A 20,216-nucleotide genomic window follows, 5' to 3' on the forward strand; every position below is an offset into this window, starting at 1 on the left:
ATCTATGGATCAAATCAAAGTTTCCAAGGTCCAATATGCTGATTCATGAGGTAGAGCGAAGTGGGGACAGAAAAAACCTGAGAGGGAGGAGAAAGAAGAGGAAGAAGGCTCAGGTAGGAAGGTTGGGCGCCGGGTTAAAACACAAGCTTGGCGCCATGGATCTCGGCGCCAAGTTCAGCACCAATAATCACGGCGCCAAGCTTGATGCTAAGATCCACGGCGCCGAGCTGGCTGCCATGTCAACGTCCACGCCGCCAATGTGGCACTGACCTAGGCGCTAGAATCTATGGCACCGAGACGTGTAAGCTCGGTGCCACCAACGATGGCGCCAAGCTAAGGGTCTAGATTTTGAAATCATACCTCCAGAGCATATTTGTGAAAAAAATTCAAAAAAAGGGCTAAAAAATAAAAATTTTGGACGTTGTGTCCTTTCCGCATCGACTCTGCGTGCCCACGAGGACGTGTCGAGCAGCTGTCGACTAATCGGGAATGACAAAGTTACACCTGCACTCTCCCACGTATAGATAATATAATAGCCTCTGTTGTAGGAATAGTTAACCCTATATATTTGTGTATGTGTATGCATCATGACACATACTTGGATACATCTGCACCCAATCACCATAAAATAGTGGAGTATCTATACATACATAGATATGCACGATACCCGGGTATATGCCTATGTATGGCTAACCCTAGCAACCTAGTTTCTCAGTTCCACTTAATCATGGGTGTATACATATGCATGAGCATATATGTCGCTAACCCTAACTATAACCTAACCCACCTAATTAACCCTAGGCACATACATATGCATGTGCGTATGTGTCAATAACCCCATGGACTTGTAGAAGTCGGTCAGGTCATCCATGATGATTTGGTTAGACTTTCTCTTTCAGGTTCATATAATAGTGAACCCTAATAATGTGGTCTGGTTTTCCATTAGGTAACCGCACCACACTAACCTAGCCCGTAGAAGCCACCTTGTTGGATGGATCCCATTCCATCCAATCTTACTTCAAATTGACATAGTAATGACAACCTTAGATAACCTCCCATCACCCGACTAGGACCAACCCATCTAGGATCGATTGATTGCCTATGCTTGTTTTACATGCCTTGCTTGTTATTTTTCTTGTTTGCCGATGTTAGACCGCGTAGGATAGAAGACGTGGAGAGAACCTGTTGGAGTCCAGAAGACAGGAATAGGAGACATGGGAATTGGATGAGGATATAATCGTCAGCGAATAGAGGCAAGTCCTAACACCTGCCTCTATCCCTTCCCACCACTTTACCATCCCTTAACCCCCCCCCCCTTCACCACCACCACATATTGCTAGCCTCCACCATAAACCTTCCACTATCCATCTCCACTAAATAATAACCCAACCCATACTACCTAAAACCCCTCATGAATTAATGAAACTATAATTATGAACTCGATTATGATAATATGATAAGGTAATGGTTACCTTGATATGATATGTGATTAATGAACTTGATGATAATAACTATGGAACTTAAAATTGGTAAAACTTGACTAAACCCCGATAGGGGGGCGAGTGGGGGTAATTTATGTGGGATAAATTGCCTTGGCAGGAATGCCTGGAGAGGGTTTCTGTGGGAGATACTCGCCTTGGTCACATATGGACTGGTTTGTAGTCCCTCTCACCTAGTGAGATATTACGTACAACCACATGTCTATATGGGTAGACTTGATCTCACACCCTGTTAGATAGAAGTATAATTTCTACTAGGAGGCCAGTGTAGGTAGCGGAATATCAGGAGCCGACACGGGGGATAGGTTTTATTCCGTGGTTCGGTTGGCATGGATGCTATGTAATCTTCCACATTAAGCTTTTGGTTTTTGGCCGCGTTCGAGCCCTTGATTTTCTTGGCCCTGTTCGAGCCATGTTTTCTTTTGTGATGATTTGGTATCATCATGTTAGGGAGATTTGGTATCTTCCCGGTTTTTGTGTTTGTTTCCAACCCCTGAGAAGCCGTAGTAGAGTTAAATGGACATCTAATGTCGCATACATTCGGGTACGAGGTCTCGTTAGGCCTATCGCGCCACTGGCCCTGGTGTCGACTACACCTATCATGTGGGAAAATTTGTACTCCTCTAAGAATTTTATTGAATCTATTCGAATAGCCACGTCCTTGGAATGGGCATATGCTAGGATGAGATATTATGATTAGACTTCTACAACAGTGATAATCTGGTAAGATGTATTTTACTAATTTGGTAATTATAATGAACCCTAGGAACTGGTTAGAATGGTAATCCTCTGCTAGGTCTAACCTATAATTATAACTACTTCACCTTACTACTTTTACCTCTACCTATCCACCTCCACCATATAGACTTCCCCTTCCACCTCACCTCCACCCAAAGTTTAGGGCTTGCTGAGTACTTTATGTACTCAACCCCCTCTATTCTATGTTTCTAGGAGTAAAGCTACAGGAGCACCTACCTGGATGGAACTTTTGGAGCTACGCAAGGATAGGATACTTAGATTATACTCGAAGATGGAGCCGTACGAGAGAGCTACGCTAGGACTACGATGATTGGAATATAGGAGTACGCTGTAGGAATAAGTCTAGGGTTACGTCCACACTCTAAGCTGCCTATAGGAATGTAGCCATGTTGAGATAGGACCACTGTCTTAGAACTCTGATATACGATATAAGGCCAGTGGCCCAAGCTATGTAAACCCGAACCATGTAATGTGTTTCCCATTAGCAATAAAAGTATGGTTTTTGAAATCTATCTTGTTCAAATTGTGCATATCAGCTACTGATCCAGGGACTGATACAGGATGCACAAAGGACCCTAAATTATGGGGCCCAATAAAATGCAAACGCAACTTCACCGGCGTCAATGGTGAATACCCCTCCTTGTCCTTCTTGCCCTTCCCCATTTAGGATGTCGTGATCTCAGATTGCTCTTGGGGCCTTATCCTCTTTTGGTACTCTGGGTTTCACTATGTTGCCTGCAATCCGGTCACTAAGAAATGGTTGCTACTGCCGGGTAGCAACCATTCTTGTGTTTCAGCTCGCTTGGGGTTTGATCCGACAGTCTCCTCGCACTTCCATGTGTTTGAATATGGGATCAACGATGATGTCTCCTTAGGTGTCAATATCTACTCATCTAAAACTAGAGCATGGATCTTTAAAGAATCTGAATGGGGCGAGGGTATTGTAGTATCCACATATGGGAAGGGTGTGTTTGTTAATGGTTTTATGGACATACTGGAGTTCACCCAGATAGTTGTTGTTGATATGGAGGGAAAGACATGGAGAAAAATTCGTAGGCCAACTCGTGATGCAATCTCCATCCATGAAGCTCAGGGTTAGTTGTGTTTATGTACTGCTGATACTTTGAATAGGTATCAGCTTTCAATCTAGTATCAGCTTTCAATCTGGTATCAGCTTTCCAAATAAGGTGACCACGTTGGAGCTATTTGGAAAGAAAAATATTGAAATTGGTACCGAGGTTTGTGATGCGGCCTACAGAGTGATTGCAGTTCATCTAGAATGGAATTTAATTTTCCTTGTTGGGGAGGACAAATCACTACTTGCATATGACATGAACCACAGTAAAGTTCATGTCCTCTTTGCCTAGGCCATTGGCTATCCTAGAAGTACCGGGAAACTATTATGTATGAGCAGTGGACTTCACTATCTTTCTTATGTTTCCTTGTTCATGGAGTCATTAGCAGAGCAATAAATGTGCATATGTTGTATTTTGTTGTAATTACGTCATGCCTTTGTTCATATAAGTAGTTGTTTTGATTCTATATATAGGCTAATTTGGGCTTCGTAACAAAAGGAATGGTGTGTTCAATATCATTAATTGTGCTGCTTTGTGCAGGTGGAGTCTGAGTGCTTTTGAATAATTTTCCTACATTGGCTAGGAGGATGAAGAGGGGTTCCATGGTGCATTGCCTACCAATTCGAAGGATGCACTAATTATATCTATTTTTGCCTAGCAAGCAGGAGTGCCATATAGGAGGAGCACAGCTACGTCATTTCGTTATGTAAGTCTATAGAGATCAGTTCCTTTAGTTTGCAATCTATGTACCGCTTGTGTTAGGATATCAGTTGAGAAAGATATTATGGTAAACGTCCATTGTTATTGTAAGAACATGGTTTATGGATGCAATGATTATATCTGTATGCTCTATGTTCAGTAAGTTATTAAGGGCCATTTATTGTTTTGTTATCACCAGCGCCGTTGGTGGTGCAAACGTCCAACACCGTCACTATACGTATTATGCGGCAGGGATAAAAGTATATCACCGCCGAATTATTTAGTAACCCGACACCGACTAAACGATCATCAAAGGCGAATCGTGGTGCAAGACGACGGTGACCATGACCTTTGTACTGACAGTTCATACGCTGAAGCGACGGTGATGTTTACCTCAACAGACGTCTCGGCCGTCAAAGCAACAGCAAAGCTGTACTGTAGACAGTCGGGTCGAAGTACAAAGCGACGGTGCTGGTGACCACTACACCAGCGGTTGATGTGCCCACACGACGGTGATGATAGCCTCCACACAGACGGATCGTTTGTCAATGCGGCGGTGTTAGTGTATACCCATAGATGGATCGTGCTCTAATACGACGGAAGTAAGGACCTTATCATGGACGGATCGCAGATTCCGACGGTGATGGCTATGACCATCACTACCGACAGCTTACTACCGAGGCCGAAATGCGGCTGTGATGGGGGTTACGACGTGTTTGTGAAAGGTCCGAGTGTAGTAGTACTAGTTGGCTTGTGTAGCTTTGCTAGTTACATTGTTTAGTTTGTGTAGATAAGTAATTTGAGCTCTTTAGTTTAACTTGTGTAGCCATGCTATTTAGCATTACTAGTGAGCTTAGGCTTTGTGTGTTTTGCATACTAGGATGTGTAGGAGCTCCTCAGTTCTTGAGTATTAGTGGCGTAGATTTGTTTGACCTTGTATACTAGAATTATTTAGGTGAGCTCTACCTAGCATGGTACCTTAGTTGCTTATATTAGGATCTTAATAAGATGCTTGTTAATTATAGATAGAAAGGTGTAGTCTTGACTAAACCGATAGTTTTAATTCCGCATTTGTTTCGGTTAAGTCGATGTGATTAATTTTAGAAAGGACTATTCACCCTCTCTAGTCTGCCAGCTCGACCTATCACAGTCCCAACCACTCGTCCGCTATGACGATTCTGAATAAAACAAGATGAGTCAACAAAACCAACAAAACAATTTTGGTCAGCAAATAAGTCAAATAGAGGAAGTATGAAGCAACATTCTACTAATAGAATCGAACTCTACCCTGACTCCTATGACAAATCTGTAAGTAAGAAACTACTCAATAAATGAAAGTGATGTACAATTCTGACCTGCTGTACACCGGGTACCATGGAGATCAAAGAACCCATCAAATGATCAAAGGCAGAATAGTAGTCATCAATGGGCATCTCTATGTTCAATAACATGAAGTTGTTGCATGAGAGTACGTTGAAGGGCACCACTTTCCTGAACATAGTGTTCCTTTAAATAAGACCACATAGGTTTGGCTTGCTTAAACTTATGTAGACTCATAATCATGGTTTGTTTAACACTATTAACCAAAGCAGCCATTGCTTTCCCATCATTGATTTCCCAGGTTTTGACAGCAGTAGCATTACTATTATCAGACTTAAGAGTTGGTGGAACATCAGCCAAATGAAAATGAAGACCACAACCCCGCAATGCAGTTTCAATATAAAAAGCCCACTCTAAATAGTTCTGGCCATCTAGTGTGTTGTTGATTACAATAACAGAAATCTGAGACATGATGCTGGATTCTACGAGTACTCGACCAAGATCAGTAAAAGACAGGGATGAGTTACCACCAGCAAAGCAGAATTCGCAAGAAGATCACCACAATTGAGCATGCACTCTGTTCCTTACTGTCATGGAGAACCAAAACCAGCAGAGGAAGACACGCAGCAGCAGACCACGTGCAGAGGCGGGGAGGTCCACGCGTTCACTGGAGCACTGCACATGAAGGAACGCCACGCATGAAGGACGCGCGGGAAATCCGTGCGTGAAGACCGCACCTGAGCGTGAAGAAGCGAACGGCTCCGCACGGGTCCGCTATTGCGCGAGATAGGTCCACGGCTGCGCAAAGACGGAGACTGCTGCGGGCGACGGAAGACCTTGCACGTGAAGAAGATCCCGAGCAACGGGCGTTGAATGCGCGGATCGCACGTAGAGGACGTCGTGCGTGAAGATGTCCCCGCGAGAAAAAGACCGCATGCGGGAGACCTCGCACATGAAGAAGACAATGTGCACGGAAGGGAGGACCTGCGCAGCAACGAGCCGTGAGCAGTGGACCGGCACGACGACAGGCTGCGCAAATCCGAGGAGAGCCGCGGCGACAGACCGTGCGAAACGAGAAAATTGCTACTATAGAACGTGAAACAATGAGCTTCGCTATGATAGGACTTCGCTAAAACGACATTTAAAACATTGGCACTTTGTTTTACATGACATTTGGTCTTTTTAATCACTTTTTTTATTTCAAAAACATGTATTTTGTCGTGGGATGATCGTATTGCCCTTCAGTCATATTCACGTAAGAGTGGGCAGGCAGGGACGTGGGCTGCCTAGCTGCTGCCGCCGCCACCTGGCCTGCCTGGCTGACAGGCTTGCCACCGCCGCCGCCTGGGCAGGCTGGCGGACGGGCGCCCGGGTGTGTCCAAGGCTGACGGACACTGCTTGCTTCGCGCTCCCCGTTGCGTGGTTAACGTGCTGTCAGGACTCACGACCAACAGACGTCATATTCTGGCTATGTTTTAGATGGGGAAAAAAAGAAAGGCTTGAATGCTTGATGCAGCCCAGAATCAACAAGGCCACGATAGCTTTGCCGAATACCGACTGCAAATATTATGAGTAGACACAGTTGCCAATCTTCATCAAGATCAGCTATTCAGATCTCAATTATTTGCTTGCATGAAATGGACCAGCCGCCAGCGACAACGAAACTCATATCGACATAGTAGTAGTAGGTTTACACAAGGCCCAACCGGGAGCGCTCAGTCTGTAAATTTGAGCAATTTTCTAAAAATGAATATCTCGAAGCTAATCTAAGTGGTCAGTAAAATCAACTGATACTTTAATAAAAGATCAGGCAACTTGCGAACAAATGAGCTCATCTCATAAAACCATGATTGTAGCATAAACAAGTTCATCTCAAAAGACCATAATTCATCCAACGTGTAGCTTTCTCTTTGGAGTCATCTTTTTTGGTGCTGCCGCTGTAGGTATCCTCACAGGACTAGTGGTGTCAGTTTGTGAAGATGTGCCCTCTCCTAATAACATCGCAAGCTTACTGCATATAAATACGATACCACAATTAGATGTATGAAAAGAATTAGTGTACGATAAATGTGTTAATATTTCTTACCTTCTTGTGACCCTTCCTGGACTATCCCATAGGATTTCTTCTGTAGTCGGCCTCCGTGGGGTGCTAGGTTGTGCTGGCGCAGCTTTTGTAACATTCTTCCTAGGTTGCCTACGCTTCCTACAAGTAATCAAATAAATTAATATTGACATTTACATTCAAGTTTCTAGGTAAAGAAAATCAGTTCATACCTCTTTTTTGCGGTCCCATTGAGTGGGCACTTGGCACTAGCTTGCCTATGATCTTTTTCTCCGCATTTTTTGCAAGTCATAGGTCCTCTGATCATTTTCTTTCCCTTTCCATTTGTTGGAGCTGCATTGTTGTCACATCCCTTCTCACCTTCACCATCGTTGGTAAATTCACCATCTTTGGAACCTTTCTTCCTGTGGCCACCTTCCATCCATCCCTTCATTCTTAGTTTCCTTCGTCGTCCAACAGGTAGTTTAGCAAGAGGTGCACCAACTAAAAATGGTAGGTCAACTTGTGGCCATTGTGTTTTATTTGTCATCGGCTCAATCTCTCTTCCATAAGCAGCCCTTAATCTATTGACCGAGTAGTAGTCATGCACAAACTGTTCTAGGTCAACTCCCTCATGGCGGGTTACATAGGCCAATACATGTTGACATAGCTTACCAGTGTGCTGCCATTCAAGACAAGTACAGGTCCTTTGGTGTAACTTGATAATATGCCTCTCAGCTCAGTTGCTATGGTCCCACACCTCTGCACTCCAATTAGAACATGGTACAATTTTCAAGTGTCCCAAACCTCTAGTATTTGCCTTTAGCTGAACCATAATAGCTGGAAGTATCCTGCCTTCAGGTAGCCTGTATGCAATATTTCTTCTCTTGTTCCTTAGTACCATGATCATTACTCTGATCTTATCAGCAAGGTCAGCAACAGGTAAGTCTTTATGATCTCTAATCCAGTTATTAAATGACTCAGCAATATTACTAGTTATGTAGTCACACTTAATTTCTGGATTAAAACCACACCTATACCATAATAACTTATGATTAGTCTGTAACCATTTCACTGCTTGTGCTGATTCACTTACCATTTTTGCTATATTGTCATAGAATATGTCCTCTCTGTAAGCCCTTGCTGCAGGATATATTTGGCCAAATCCTCTAAATCTCTTCTTGAAATTTCTGACAAGATGATAAAAGCATTCTCTTTCCTCTGCATTTGGGAATACATTCTTCACTGCATTCTCCAAGCCCTTGCAAGCATCAGAACAAACAGCAAGCAGTGGAGGATCAACTATTGCCTTCTTTAATTGTTCCATGAACCAAGTCCAGTTGTTTGTGTTTTCAGAAGCTATGAAGCCATAAGCGAGTGGATACATCCAATTGTGACCATCAACTGCTACAACTGTGGCCAAGTGACCATTCCACCTTCCATTAAGTGTTGTAGCATCTATGCTCCAATGAGGCCTACAACCTTCTAAAAAACCATCAATGCATGGTTTAAGAGCACAGAAAAAATGGTGGAAATATATTTGACCATCCACCTCAAGTACCTCAATCTCAACGACACTCCCGGGGCACCGCTTCATTACCTCGGCCTTCCACCTAAATAATAGCTCAAAACTCTCTTCCCATTTGCCATAAACCTCTTCAAGAGCTCTTTGTTTACCCCCGCCATACAGTGTCATATGCAATTTGACATTTGTGATCTGTCTCCAACTTCTTTTGCAATTCCTTAGCACCAATATTTGGATCAGCTCTAAGGATACTCACAGTCTTGCTAGCTACCCACTTGCAACTTGAAGTTGTAGTTATCTGCCTCATGCTGGACACACACTCGTGCTTATCGACTAAGACGGTTACCTTCAAAATAAAAAATCAATGAGATTGATATTAATTTACATAACAAGTAGAATTAATGAAATAATAAAAAAAACTATTCACCTCCACAGTGGCTTGGCCTTTTTGTTTAGTGCCATTTATCCTCCAAGGGCAAGGGCAATCTTCATCACCGGACTTGCAAAAAGCCCTATATCTCGTCTTACATGACTTCTCTACTCCTAAATTGAACTCCTTATTGATGGCAAATTGCCGCACTGCCAGCTTGAACTCCTCCATTGTTGGGTACAATGTTCCTACCTTCAATTGATGGGTTGTTCTTATCATATGAAATGACCATCTCACCTGGTACGACATCACTAGTAGGAATGGCAGCACCATCAGTATCTTTCCCAATCTCATTATCATTCCCCTCTTCATCCATTCGGCAATCAAAGCCTTGTGCAGGCATATTTGTTGTGCCCTCCTCTGTTAAGCCTAAAAGCTCACAAATCTGTGACTCGCTCATAAGTGCAATGCGACCTTCGTCATCATGTGTCTCCACTATTTGTATCATATCCCAATCAACTCTTTCCATATTTTCCACATGATCTACTTGGGACCTAAACAAGTGAAATCAACTTTAACTAATATGTACTACTATCGTGGTAAAAAACAAACAGAAAGCATACAAGCATATATATACCTTTGCACTTCAAGAACAGGAAGGTTGCACTCTACTGCCGGAAGAGGAGCAGCTGGAAGCAGCGATCTCGCTAGGGCTAGAGCAGTGGACATGCCTTCTGCCGGCTTGTCCAGACCTTTTGCTGGACCTTCTACTACCGCGTCCACGCCTTCTGCTGCCAGCACGGCCATGCCAGGGCCGGCCAACACCTGAAGACAAATTACAGATGAGTTTAGATATTAAGCATTGTATCTCCAGTCCAATACATATCACCCATCTGGTATGACTACCTGAATTCAGCAGAACATGTAATCGCATCAACTAAATCTGTTTCCACTTGACTAGACTTGCGCTGGAAAATCCCCACCATGGAAAAGAAAAATGGCAAACAATCCCTAAAGTCACTTCTCACTTAAACCAGTGCCAGACACAGGACGAACCAGGTACTTCCCACATCCGCCGGTCAGCAGACTATCCCAGCAGGAAAAGAAAAAAAATCTTGGAACAAGGGCAGCCTAATCCAAGAGCAGCAGGTGCATGCATCCGGCTTGGGAATCTGCAGCGCATCTGACATAAAAATGCGTATCTGATGTGCCTACCGATTAGTCAAGACCAGGCAGGGTCGGAGGCCCCAGGTGACGTCTCGGTTCCTCTTCCGGTCCTGAGTGGAGAGGGTCCGATGAGCCTTATGTCGCGCGCAGCAGTGGGGAGGGGAGGAGGAGGAGGTTAGTCGCCTCGCCGGCGGTGCGGTGGCGGCTGCGAGCAGTGCGTAAGACGAAACGTCGAAAGATGAAACGACTGTCGGGCTCATGCAAAAGGATACTAAGGCCTAGAAGGGTAAAAGAGTCAATTAAAGGAGTAAAATACATGTATTTTGATTACTAAAATCAAGAAATACATCAAATGTCATCTAAAACAAAGTGCCAACGTTTCAAGTGTCATTTTAGCGAAGTCGACGATTGGAGTCCTATAATAGCGAAGCCCATCGTTTCGCGTCCTATAATAGCAATTTTCTCAGTGCGAAACAGAGGAAAAATCCCCAAGCAAAAAATGGATTGCGGGTGAATTAGATTAGTCTAATCCTAACCTATAGATGGCCACATAGTCCAGGCATGACAGGTATGAAGCCCGTTAATTTGGCCTGGCCCAAGCCTGGCCTGGCCCGGTAGAGCAGGCCATGCTTAGGCCGCACCCTAGCACGTCGGGCTGGCCTGGTATAAGGCCCATTAGTAGACTAACATGTAACCTCAACCCTAGATGTCCTCTCGTCCCTCAATCAGTCGACCCTGCTGCCACTTCTTGCTTCCCTCACGATTACGCGCAGGCACGAGTGCATCCCTGTGTGAGCACACCTTCTCGGCTTCTCCGCTCTTATCTTCTCCTCGCCCACGGGAGTGCTGGCCAGCGGGTTGAAAGCCCTAGTTTGGTTTTTGACTAATTGATGAAACATATTGGACTAACCCTATGTCTAAGTGTGATTATGAGATATGTTGGTCTAAATCCAAGTGATGGAGCTAAATATCACTCAAGTGATGGAGATAGCCAAAAGATGAAGATCAAATGCTCCAACTTGAAAAGGAAGAAAGAGAAAAATAAAATGATGGTCAAGGCAAAGGTATGAATGCTAGGACCATTTTGTTTTGCTAATCAAGACACAAAAGAGTGTGTGATTGGATTTAGGATACATAGTCGTACTATTAAGAGGGGAACTCTCAGGATGATTACGGTTATCCAGTGCCACTAGATGAATTAATTCAATGCATTTACACTAGGACCTAGTGAGTGCCAACAACCTTTGAAAATGTTTGTGAAAAAGGCTAACTCATGTATACAAGTGTTGGAAACATTGTGGAGTTAACACATTTGCACAGGGGTTGAAGACTTGAAGTGAATGAAGTGCTCATGGAGCATCGGACGTTGATGACGTGTGCATCGGACGCTAAGTGTTAGCGTCTAAAGGATAACCTTAGCTCGTCCTAGCAGAGAGCATCGGACGCTAAACACTGTGGACATCGGACATTGTCCGTGTTTTTGGCTGCTCTCTGTTTGCCAAAATAATTCTTCGGCTGATATTCAGCGAAGGCATCCAATGCTATTCTTTAGTCACCCCGTTCGGCTGCTCCACTTCTGACTAATTTCGGCTGGTCTGCTCGCACGCTACAGTGCTCAAATCAGCTGGAATCAGCCAGCGGTATGGCCAGCAGCCAATTCGAATTTGAATTCAAAAAAGGGCGCAAACAGGATGGTGTTCCAGGCATTTGAATTCATAAAAAAGGCACCGGTAACCAATCCAATCAATTTACAAGTCTTGGAAAGTTCATTTGTACAACAAGTTGATTACAGACACAACAAACAACTCATGCAAATCCGGTTGAATGGCCTAATACACTTCTAGCAACCTGAAGACAGCGCACATCAAAGGGCTACAATGAAATCTGGGAACTTGCAAAACCGGTTCCTTTGTGCCATCTTCCTTCCTTTGCTGCACCAATCAGAGGGCTACAAGGAAATCTGGGAACTTGCAACCTGAAGGACTGTATGCAGGTACTTGTCATGGTTGTTATGTCAAATATGATGAAGCAGTTATATACTTCCATATGTTGGAATGAATTCATCAGTAGGATAGACCATTGCATTCAGTTAAGTTAACGGAGCAGTAAGCTTGCATTGCAGATGTTCTGAAACATACATCAGTTCATTTCATTAACCTAAAATTACACCATATGCATTCCATGCAAGGCCACAAATTGTAGTAACGACATACAAATTCCAGTCAGGTACAAAATCACAGGAAAACGAAGATAGCCATGCAAAAGTCACATACCCAACCTTCCATCTTCGTCATGGCATCCTCCAAACCACATTCACCAACACCTCACCCACCTGGCTGCACCTGCACATTCACAAACTAAGATTTGACCCATATAATGCACAAGTAAAGACTTGGTTACAACACTATATTAGCAAGCCCATCCTCAAACCTGATTCCCGCCATTCACAGCCGCACTCCTCGACACGTTTAGTCCAAGTGTTATCCAATCGCGTACATGACGCATATCATCAGAAGCATTTGCAGCAACCCAGTCAACTGACAATTGGGTGATTTCCCTCACTGGTCTTGGTGGTAACTTATCCCGCAAAAAATTATGCAGCCCAAAAGCAGCCAGGATTATCTTGTTCTGCTTTTCCCTAGGATAGTGAGGCACTTCTTTCAAAATTTTCCACCTTGCTTTGACCACCCCAAATCCCCTTTAAATCACATTTCGCAAACTTGCATGATGGAAATTGAACACCTCTTCGAATCTCTCGGGCCGCCTGTCCTCAAACTGCTTTAGGTGGTACCTGGTGTTGCGATGTGGGCCCAAATAACCCCGTTCTCCTGCGTAACCCGAGTCTACCAAGTAGAACCTACCTACACAACACCAAACAAGTTCACAAAGGCAGAAACACAACATATTGCACAACAACAAAGAAATGTACTCCAACTAGTGTAGGCCAGTCAACTAACCTTCAGGTGGGTGCGGAAAAGTCAGTGTTGCCCACGCCTGCCTAAGGACGAACATGTCGTGTACTGCCCCCGCCATCCCCACACCAACATATGTGAAGTGCTGCTCAAAGTCGCATACTGCTACCACATTTTGGCTAGTATAGCCCTTCCTATTAATGAAATCATTGTGTACTGGTCCGATCAACGAGTACCTTAACGTGTGTGCCATCTATAGCTCCAATGCAACCATCAAACAAAGGAGTGTACTTGAACTTATTTTTCATGAATCGTTCTAGTAGTGCCTATCTTTAGGCACTAGAACCGTGTTAGAAAAGGACACCACAGCATCCAACACTTCACCAAACTTGGTGCTAACCGTGGCCAATGCCCTACTAAATCTATCTAGCCATATCATGTTGTGATCGTTGTGTGCCCATAGCCCAAAGGAACATCCCTAACCCCTCTACGGTATCCATTTCCTGAGTCGCTTGAAGGCCATGGTTACTAACTAAAATGTTATGCAACTCCATGAAAGATTCAGGGGACATGCGAAAGTTAGTCTTGCACCTTTTGGGGTTAGCTAGGGTTTTCTGGACAAATGGCGCACCTGTTCCGTTCTTGGACACCTAACCCAGGAGGGTGCACTGGAACCTGACTCTCCATCGCAGCTACATATCCGCCATAGGCAGCGGCCAGCGCTGCCACATCCCAAAAATATGTGCTTGAGTCACTTGAATGTTCACTGGTGTCGTCGCTATCAGCCATGGTTTCAGCAACCTGATTGACCACCACAAACAACAAACAACCATTTCAGATTACATATAGATTAATGCAGAGTCCAACCAATCTGTACATTTGGTCCACAACAAATTGTACAAGGTAGATATTGCCTAACCTTAGTGGTGCGTTGTCGTGGTTGTGGTTGCTGCCTAACCGAGGTCCGTTACTACAAGACAGGAAAGCAACAAACGATCAGTCTTCAAGTTGAAGAAGGCTAAAAATAGAAATAACACAGTAACTATTAATTAGTTCAAGCAAACACTAAATCATACAACAATGCAGCATGATTATGACATCATATGGTCCACAAACCATTGCAGATTATTACAAACATAGTTCTAGACGCACTTAACGTTACATTGAGGAAAATTTAAGTACAAAACAGCATGCTGAAAACTGATTGTTCAACTACTACACACGAAGCATGTTATTAATGGTTGTTGGTCTGCATGCTATGCCTCCAAGTCCACTCGATGTACTTCACGCGATTGTCCCTTTCTTCAATGTTCTTGAACTGCGCGCAGCACGCCGGTTTTTGGAACAGATGTAATGCCATCATAAATAGCTCTGACCCTTCTGGCACACCATCTTGACGTAGGATCTGCATCACTTCGCTTTGCTCCTCTTGTTCATGGCTTCGGCCTCGCTCACGGGAACTCCTTGTAGCAATACTCTCTGATAAGCTTGTGCATGTACTTGCCCAAGTTGCAAGGCCTCTTTTTCAGAGGGCTCGTAACAACATGGTCCCTGCTTGGCCGTTTCGCAGAAGTGTCGACACTCGAAGGGCCGATGTGTTCATGTGCCGTCCTTGGTGGAGTGCGTGCTGCATCATTAAGACCACCGGACCACATGAAAGTCCCTCTGTCCCTGGTGTGGGACCCGAATAGAGTGAACAGCTCGTCCAGGAATGGCGGTGGTGTGGCAAGGTCTTGAGGGTCAGTGGGTTCCTGCAAGGATTAGTCATGTTAACCAATGTAACAAACGAACAGGCATGCGCATCGTTGCATCAATTACCTCGTCTTGGCTACCATCGTGGGGGCCTTCCTAAGTGTCCTCATTTGAGTCGAACCAATCATCATCACCCACAACATGACCCATTGAAGGATCACGCTCGAGTCTAGTGTGGTTATTAAGTGATTTCCATGTATTGAACTTGTCTTTCAAACTACCCAATTTGTTGCTGACCTGCCTGTTCATGTAGGAGAAGCCTGAATTGCTAAGCTCTTGGTACACGTTCTTCCAACCTTCCCTAGTTAACCCTTTCTGGGTGAAGTTGCATTTGTCCTTCTCTGCTATATAGAGGTCCAGCAACAACTTGGTAGTGGGAAGGTCCCAAGTGGCACGTTGGCGGTGCATCTGTTGGAAGTGCATTATGTCCACACTGATTTTGTATATTTGGTACGTATACAAGACATGCTATGAACCAGGCACATAACAGGAAGTACAAGATGCGGAATGTAAACGCATGTGAACTTGCCTTCGTTGGAAGCTTCGATTTTCTAGGCCTTAGGTTGTAGCGCGCACCTTCCGGAGGAGAGCATGAGGAGGAGGACGAAAGTGCCAGTGTTGGGAACAAGGAGTAGCACCAGATGGATACGAGGTTCCTAGAGTGGACAGGACAACGCAGGGGGGATTGTGAGCAACTAAGAAGTGTATTAGCAATTAGGGACGACGATTGCAAACAAATCTAAACCTAGACTAACCAGAGTCGTAAGAATAGCGGGAAGGGTGCGCTTAAAACGGTTACATACCGAATCTGGCGAAATCGACGGCCGATGACGGGTCCAATGAGGCGACGAGGGCGTGAACAACCAGATCGAACTTCAAATCGGCCGGATCTCGAACGCGCAAGGATCCTGTTGAAACGAAAGTAGGATGTCAGAGGTCTTTGACGGCCAGATCTGAAAGAGGGAGGGACAGAAAAGGCGACGACGATGATGAAATACCTCGGACAAACCGGTGGCGCCGCCAATCGACGGCGGGGACAGGCGACGGGTCGAGGGGGGCAGCGCAGATCCTGGCATTTGAGGTTGATTGACAGCCGTAGGGTGTCCGGTTTGGGAGGTGGAGACATTGGGGGTGGCGGGGAGCGGCGGACGGAGACGCGCAGTGCCGCAAGGAGTGGAACCCTATCGGGCGAGCGAATGGGGGAGAGGGAAACGATACAGCGCCGTCGGGGCTTGTATACCAGCCGAACGGCGGGAGTAGGCCAGCCGAACGCCTGGGCTAAAAAGGCCATAACCATCAGCCGAATTTAGCCCGTATCAGCCAGAAGTGGAGCAGCCGAACAGGCTCAATGTCTGATGTGACTAGAGTCAGTCTGATGTCACCGTTCATGCAAGGGAAGGTTGGCTACACTGTGGACATCGGACATTGGGTGCATGTCCGATGTGAAGCATCGGACGTGTCCATTGTGTTTTGGATGGCTCTAAAACCTCTCTGGATCGCATCGGACACGGGTGAGTGTTGCATCCGATGTGGCATCGGATGTTGAGGCGTAGAGGCAACCGTTGGGCGCCAATGGCTCTTTCAACTGGCTAGTTAACACAATGGTGACACGTGGCGCATAGAACGCTCAGGCAGTGTCGGATGCCCCTGGCTTAGCATCCGATGTGGGCGCAGACAGCCCATTGAGTTGGCCAATGTCTCTTTCAGCTTTTGGGGCTCTATAAATATGCCTTGGTTGGGTGTGGTTGTCTCTCTTGGTTCTCTAACTTGTTGATACACCTTATGAGCATACTCTTATACCTCCCACTCATCTAGTTCATGTGTTGATCATCATTTGTCAGATTGGGAGTTATCCATAGTGTATTTGCTTAGAGTTTGAGCATTTAGTGGCACTAGTGAACTGTTTGAGCTGCGGGATTCTTGATACTCTTGGTGGTTGCCACACCTAGATGGCTTGGTGCAGTGGGATCGTTGAGCGGAGGGTGGTGCTTGTTTCCGGTTCTGATTGTGATGATTGTGAGGGGTTCTTGTTCCTTCCCCATGGAAGATTCACAAAAGGCAACTATAGTGGATTTCTCATGGCATTGAGTACCCTTATTTGTGTTGGTTCTTACAGGCGCCCTTGTGTAGGGCTAGGCATGTGATGCCTATTAGCGTGTGAGACACCAAGTGAGTGTGTTGTCACAATATGTATTAAGTTGCCAGGCAAGCAACCGAACCATGGGATAAATTATTATGTCATCTTGATATCCTTGTGCTTGATTTATCTCTTGCTCGATTTCGGTATACATCTCTATCACTCTTGTATTACATTCTTGATATACTTGTATAGTGGTAGTGGTGGCTTGTTTTGCTAGTTGAGTGGCATAATTATATTAGTTGTATCTTATTTCTTGCTAGCTCACTAGTGGTAGAAGTAGTGACATAGTGTTAGGGACCAATACTAGGGTACCCAAAGGAGAGAAGTTGATACCCATCAACGCTAAATTCATCAGAGCGATCAAGAACATAACTATGTTTCCTAGTAGGCCCTGCCTCGTCCAAACCACCAAGGCCACAGGCTCTGTTTCGTCTGATTGTCTGACCCCCGAGGGTTGGAAACGCCTTAGGCTAACTCCCGGGGCATGGCTCTGCCTCGCCCGATGTCTGAGGGCTAGCTCTGCTTTGCTCAACCCCTGAGGGTTGGCTCCACCTCGCCCGGCGTCTAAGAACTGGCTCTGCCTCGCCCGATGTCTGAGGGATGTCTTCGCCTCGCCCGACGTCCAAGGGTTGTCTCCACCTCGCCCAATGTCTGAGGGCTGGCTCTGCTTTGCCCGACCTCCGAGGCTTGGCTCTGTCTTGCCGACGTCTGAGGACTAGCTCCACCTCACTCGATGTCTGAGGGCTTGTCTCCTGCCTCGCCCGACGTCTGAGGGTTGTCTTCGCTTCGCCCGACCCTCGAGGGTTGGCTCCGCCTCGCCCGACGTCTGAAGAATGGCTCCGCCTCGCCCGACGTTTGAGGGTTGTCTTTTCTTCGCTCGACCCCTGAGGGTTGGCTCCGCCTCGCCCGACGTCTGAGAGTTGTCTTCGCTTCACCCGACCCCCGAGGGTTGGCTCCGCCTCGCCCGACGTCTGAAGGATGGCTCCGCCTCGCCCGACGTCTACGCGTGACTCCTCCTAACGACACGCATAGATAAGGCATGACACTCAAGTCAACTACAATACTGAGGACCATACCCTGCACGCCTGCAAGAAAGTACCATCGGGATATGACAAGAAGGGCACTTTTGAGACCTTTCAGGCATGTTAGAGCCCAAACAGTGTTATAGACACCGACATTTGTCTTACAGTGTTGCGGGCGCCGCCATTTGCCCTCGGGCACGGATCCTGACGGAAGCTCACTACAACCACTACGGTCTAGGAGGAAACTTGCATCACCTTACAGTAACGAAAGTGCGGTCACTGTGCCGTCTGCTCCCTGTATGGCCGCGGATCAACACCCTGGTCTGCTGCGTCGCCCGCCGAGGAGGGATGGGACGTGACAACTTGCTGACAATGCTAGGACATGACATCATCAGCGGATAGACGCCCAACATGGGGCTATCCCTGGCACCGCCTGCCATGTCAGCGGGGCCCGCATAGAGAAAAAGGAAGACCTAGCATCTTTGAAGGACCTCCTTTGCCTCTGGTTTTTCTTCTTTCTCCCATATGTAATCCCTGCTCTCCCTTGGCCTATAAAAGGGAAGGCAGGAACCCCACTAAGGGGATCGATTCAAGACATCACGCACCACATCACACATAGCTGAGCAGCAACCAAACTCTCAGTTCTCATTCGACCTTTCCATCAGAGACTTGGGACATATCCCTCTCTCGCCCGTTTGTAACCCCTACTACGAACTTTTCAGTGCTACTAACACGAGCAACAGCCACGAACTAGATGTAGGGACATTCTGCCTAAACCAGTATAAACCTTGTGTCTTTTTTAGCACAACATCTGGGCCAGACGCGCAATAACACAAATTTACTCGTTGTGTTTACTCGAAACACCAACACATAGCTAGTTTGAATGTGTGTCATATACATAGAGATCATAGCAACTAGCATTAGGTAGGTGGCTTGGCTTTTCTAGTAGAGCTAGAGCAAAACCGCTTGATCGCCTTATTGCTGTCTAACTCTTTGCTCTAGTGAATTTGTAGAATTTTAATTAGGCTATTCACCCCCCTCTAGTTATTTAGGACCTTTCACGGGCGCCTCGCAGGGTCGCGCCTGGTCCTAGGTGTGGTCACGTGGACCCAACTGTGAGCGTCGCCGTCCCTACAACCAGCCATGGGAACTCCAGCTTCAAGCGCAGCGGTCGGAGACTGCTGGAGCACCATCGCCGCCCTCGACCTCCTCCTAGCTCGCTTGTCGTCGCTACCTCTTCCTCCATCCCAGCATCCCGTTGCCGCCATCTCTGACCACGGGAGCACAGGCCTCAAGCACGACGACCGCGGGGCCCAGCCTCGAGCTCCTCTCTCCCTTGTGACATGACGGCGACACTCCCCCATGCCTCAGCTCCTTCCTCCCTCCTTTCCCACACGGCGACGACATTAGTGGCATGGAGTCATGGGCATCGGGCTAGCCCGACCCTGCTGAGGATGTCGTGCTTACCGAGCTGGCCCGGCATGAAAAACGGCTCATAATGTTGTTCCTAGGCTGAAGGCCAGGCTCGTGGCCCTAAGAGGCACGGCCCGGAGGAAGGACATGCCGTGCCTGCACGACCCCCATCGGGTCGTGCCTGGCACGGCCCGTTGGATATCTATATCCTAACCCTAATCCATGGCTTTGGTACAATGTTACGTATCTTGAGGATAAAAAAGCCTAAGCACTCCATAGGTGGAGATGGCTATATGTAGAGAGCCTCGCCTACAGTACAAGCGCCTTCATACACATAACAATAGCTCCTTAACAGTTTCTTTTAGTTTTTGCTTTTTCTTGTAAGCTGGAATCCCCGGCAAGATTTGGAACTCTGTATCTCTTACCTTTTTATAAAAGCTGGGTTTATCCTCACCAAAAAAAAGTACATACATATATTAAGACATATACATATCCCTTTTAGGCCTAGACTTCTTCTATAC

The 20,216-nt window shown here is 46.1% G+C and overlaps 1 pseudogene; it reads right to left on the minus strand.

Annotated features, from left to right (window-relative positions):
- Positions 1-7,240: 7,240 nt before the first annotated feature.
- LOC136519930 (uncharacterized) lies at positions 7,241-9,062 on the minus strand (annotated as a pseudogene).
- Between the last annotated feature and the right edge of the window lie 11,154 nt (positions 9,063-20,216).

Source organism: Miscanthus floridulus, chromosome 18 (genome assembly GCF_019320115.1).
Source record: "Miscanthus floridulus cultivar M001 chromosome 18, ASM1932011v1, whole genome shotgun sequence".
NCBI classification, from domain to species: Eukaryota; Viridiplantae; Streptophyta; class Magnoliopsida; order Poales; family Poaceae; genus Miscanthus; species Miscanthus floridulus.